The sequence below is a fragment of the Musca vetustissima genome, unplaced genomic scaffold, assembly GCF_032173495.1.
Source record: "Musca vetustissima isolate MV318-11 ecotype Yass unplaced genomic scaffold, APGP_CSIRO_Mvet_v1 utg11599, whole genome shotgun sequence".
Lineage (NCBI taxonomy): Eukaryota > Metazoa > Arthropoda > Insecta > Diptera > Muscidae > Musca > Musca vetustissima.
Window position 1 is genome coordinate 228,164 of NW_026877968.1, and position 5,189 is coordinate 233,352.

General features: G+C 33.6%; 1 long non-coding RNA gene across 1 annotated transcript; it reads left to right on the top strand.

Moving 5' to 3' along the window:
* Nucleotides 1–3,965: 3,965 nt before the first annotated feature.
* LOC133322720 (uncharacterized) lies at nt 3,966–4,449 on the top strand. The gene is made up of 3 exons (XR_009754061.1): nt 3,966–4,040; nt 4,101–4,274; nt 4,339–4,449. It is a non-coding gene; the product is annotated as an uncharacterized LOC133322720 (long non-coding RNA).
* Nucleotides 4,450–5,189: the final 740 nt, after the last annotated feature.

Sequence of the window (5,189 nt, forward strand, 5' to 3'; positions counted from 1 at the left end):
GACATACGTTAGGCTATACTAATTTCAGTACGTGGTGCAAAATGTTGTGGCAAACGGCCAAACATTGGGCCTTTGGTGCACATTTTACTTAAAATCGGACGGAACTATATATGAGAGCTATATTTAATCTGAACCAAAAACTTCACGAAACTTAGCACACAACATTCTCGACTCAACTCAGTACGCTATGCAAAATTTCGTGCAAATCGAGGGATATATAAGGTCTTTGGTTCACCATTTACATTAAATCGGACGAAAATATATATGTGGGACCTGAATCGATTTGGTCGAAACTTAACACACGCCATTCTAGACTCAATTCAGTACGCTATTTCAAATTTCGTGCAAATCTAAATATATAGGGACTTTGGTACATAATTTACATTAAATTTAAATTTCAATAATGTTCGTCCTTGGGTCAAATAAATGAGATGTGCAAAATTTCATCCAATTCGGATCATAAATGCGACATGTACTTTGTTTGCAATTTAACACAACAGACGGACGGACATGCATAAATCGACTTAGAAAGTGATTCTATGCATATTCTCAAAAGGAACCATGTGTCTATCTCGATTCCTTTTGCCTGTTACAAACATATGCACAAAGACATAATATCCTGGACCTGGACATATGCACAAAGACATAATACCCTGGTCAGCTAAGTACTTCGCTTAGTTACAAGAGACATTTGGGTATGAACGGTTTTTTGTATAGAAGCATTAGCTTCTGGGGAGAATATCCCAACAAAAAAACTAAGGGAACTGATGAGGATCAGTGGCGTGATCCGAAACTATAGTCTTTCCTGCCTTACCCCTCGGCAAACAATGCCATACATTCCCCACTAATAAATAGTTGTTTTTTTATAAAAACAACAAACTGGGATTCAGCCTGACTATTTGGCAAAAACAAAATACAAATGGTATCCCAAATAAACCGCCAACACTACTGAAGTTTCAATTTTACATAAAATAAAATTACCATAATTTCACCCAAGACCATCGAAGTGATGGTAGTCTCGGTTGGAAAAATCTTATTGGGGAATGAAAGAATTTGGTGAGTATATGAAAACCCCAAACAGAAGATTTCGTGCATTTTTCTGAATTTTATGTGTGTGTTTTTAACTTTTATATTGATTTGATCGATTTAAGGGAACCCCACCCATTCTCGATTTTAATTTTTCAAGATTTTCAATGGGCTGGTTAATCAATACCAATGCTTGTTAAGGTTTGTAACCGTGCATATATATATATATATATATATATTTGAAGATTTAAAAGAGAAAAAAATAATTTACAAAAAATTTTTGTTATTGTTTTTTGTAATTAAAGAAGAGTCCTTAATTTTGATGGCGGGCATGATAAGTCCTCACTGGAACATCGGAATCCAAAAATTCCAACGGTGTCAGAAAGAGTACATGTCTGGCTCTCGTATGAACTATTGACTTCGCTCTAAAATTAACAAAATGGCGGACCTTTGAAAAAATATTTTTGGAAAATCGCCGATTTTTGACCAAAACCCAAGTTAAAAAATAAGGAAGATCTCCACCGATTGGCTTTATCCTAGTTCATACGATAGCTATACACTCACAGAGAAACGTGTAAAAATTTGGAATCGATTGAGTTATTCGTTTTTGAGGTATCGTGCCCGCCATTCGCAAAATAGAAAAAGGCGTTTAAAGTTTGAGAAGCCCTTTAGCCGTCACTTGATGTTGACGCAATAAATCGGCTATATTTTCAAGAGTCCTTGAGATTTTCATTTGAAATTTTGTTAGGGCATTCTTGAATTAGTGTAGATTCGAATTAAATCAAAAAAACCAGTAAGGAAAGTAGTAAAGTCGGACGGGGCCGACTATATGATACCCTTCACCACTATGGGTATATTAAAGAGGACTATAAGCATGAAATTGGATGAAATAAAATATGTGATATTTATCTAAATGTGCATCTACCTAGATCTATCCATAAAGTATGTAAATCGACTTCAAACAAATATAAATAGGTTATCCGTTGGGCTATGTCTGTAATTCTAGAAAACGCAACTATATAATTTTATACTCAATTTTGTACGATGTGCAAACTTTGATGTCCATCTGACTAATATGAGGAGTTTGATGCACAATTTAGTTGAAATCGGGAAGGTCCATCCAATGTTGATATGGAAGGTCCATCCAAATATTGAGCGATTTCAAACAAACTTGTCACATGTTAGGTTATACTAATTTCAGAACGTTTTGTTCCTATTGGTTCATTGGTGCGTCAATTACTTAAAATCAATCTATAATAAAAGGGTGCTATATCTATCTAAATCTGGGCCGATTTTCACGAAACTTGGCAGACATAATTCTAGACCTAAATGATTAGGCTGTACCAAATTTCGTGCAAATCGAAAGATATATAGGGACTTTAGAGCACCATTTACATGAAATCGGACGAAAGTATATATGGGAGTTATATCTAAATCATGACCGATTTTCATGAAGCTTGGCAGACATCATTCTAGGCTAAATTAAGTACATTATGCCAAATTTCGTGCAAATCGAAGGCTATATAGGGACTTTGGTGCACCATTTACATGAAATCGGACGAAACTATATATGGGAGCTATATCTAAATCTAAACCGATTTTCTCGAAAGTTATTAGACATCATTCTAGGCTCAATTCAGTACGTTATGCCAAATTTCGTGCAAATCAAAAGATATATAGGGACTTCGGGGCACCATTTACATGAAATCGGACGAAACTATATATGAGAGCTATATCTAAATCTGGACCGATTTTCTCGAAACTTGGCAGACATCGCTCTAGGCTTAATTCAGTACGTTATGCACAAATTTCGTGCAAATCAAAAGATATATAGGAACTTTGGGGCACCATTTACATGAAATCGGACGAAACTATATATGGGAGCTATATCTAAATCTGGACCGATTTTTACGAAACTTGGCAGACATCATTCTAGACCTAAATGAGTAGGCTGTACAAAATTTCGTGCAAATCGAAAGATATATAGGGACCGTATACATTAAATCGGTTAAATATATATATGGGAGCTATATCTAAATCTGAACCGATTTTTCCCAATTTCCTATGGGAATTTGGAAATGCCAAATTTCGTCCAATTCGGATCATAAATGCGACCTGTACTTTGTTTACAATTTAACATGGACAGACAGACAGACGGACGGACGTACATGCATAAATCGACTTAGAAAGTGGTTCTATGCATATTCTCAAAAGGAAACATGGGTCTATCTCGATTAATATTGCCTGTTACAAACATATGTGGTGTGGTGAAGGATATAAAAAAATTGACTTCAAAATTGAAAGGGGGGGGGGGGGGTTCCTTAAAAAAAAAATTACTACACCGCATTCGAGATTGGAACGCTGTGCACAAAATTCGTCGGAATCTGGAAATAATATATGGGAGAACCATCGAAATCTTCCATGATTTTACCCAATTTCAATAGGGTTAGCCCTTGGACAATTAAATTAGCAGTGCCTAATTTCATCTTATTCTGATTATAAATGCGAACTATACTTCCTTTGCAATAATACATGGACATAAGTATAAAGTGGGCAGAAGACTGGAGCTGGACATAATTTCCAGAAAATTCGTCAAATGGGTACGAGGTAAATCTTATTATTTACACACAATTTGAAATATAATTTGCTCTTTGCTCCAAAAAATGTTATAAAGCTGTATTTGCATTGCAAATAATGTACTAATCAATACAAATTTTGAGTAATCAACAGCAAAGTAAATTAATATTTGCAAGAAGTTATTGACAAGAATTCATCAATAGAGTAATATAATTTTTTTATTAATCGATAGAAATAATACTCCGCACACATATAAATTGCTGAGCCGTTTTCAAAGCAACATCAGTTAATGAGAGCCTGACATTTGCTGAAGTAATAACAAAATGAAATTTCAAATTGCAATTATTTTTGGCGTAATATTGTCAACTGCCTTCGTAAATGCTGATCTATTTGAAGACACCCACAAACTCATTGATTTAGTTATAGATGATGAGGCTGTGAGTTGCAATTAAATATAAGACCATTTTTATTTAAGTAATATATAATGGTATTCTTAGGCCCACATTGATTCAGAATGCTTTAACCAAATTAAAGATGAACTAATTAAGGAATTGGAAGTTGCCTCGGCAAAATATGTTGAGAGAGTAGAAAATGGTATGCCCGTTTTTAAAAAAGGTGTTCACTTAAATATGGAAAGCTTCATTGAGGATACACTGTTGCCAAAGGCTTTGGTAAGTGCGATGTAAAACATTGTTATAACATTTTTATTGAGTTTGATTTTATGTGTTTTCATAGGTCTCTGCTAGTGATGATTGTTTGCATAGTGTTAAGGATGAACTTAGAGCTTTCTTCAAGGCTAGATTTGGTCCTGCCTTTAAAACAATTGATCCTGACTTTTAATAATATTAAATATATATTTTACAACATAACTGTGTTATAACATGAATTTTAATTGATACGCCTAATAAAATCAAAAGAATAATATGTCGATATTGTAAAAAAGTTTAGTTTGTATGAGATTAGATCGAAAAAACCCTTTTAAATGTCGCATGTTGTTAAATAACTTTTAACAACTGTTTGCCAATTCTTTAACTTTTATCATTGCTCAGGAGAAGTTAGTCTCAGTTCGTTACGACCCATATCTGACGGGTTTATGGTTATAATGTGGAAAGGAAAAGTCAATCATCCTATTAAACAGGAATTCTAAGAAAACAGGTAAAGCCAAATTCCGATCAATAACTTTCTTAATTAAATATATCGGGTTTATAAGGTGTAGACATCTGTAACCTATAGTTCTATATGTAGAATATCATTTCTAATAATATGTATAGGATCAGATCAGATATTAATAATAATATCACATAGTGATCTAAGCGGATTACTTAGCTAAAAATTAGATCTTATTTAATTAAGACTTAGTGGTATATAATTACGGAAACTTAAAAGCATTGCTCACAGATTAGATATTTCGAATCAACAAATTGTTGTGAATATAGGATCACTCTTTGGTAAAATCCCTAAATAACTTTACCGCTTAGTGTAACTTTTTAATATAATAAATTATAATTTAATGTCTGAAGTTTATTTCAGCAAATTCTGACAGCGACTGCGTCTCAAATGTTTCATCCGGTTAATCAAATTTTGAC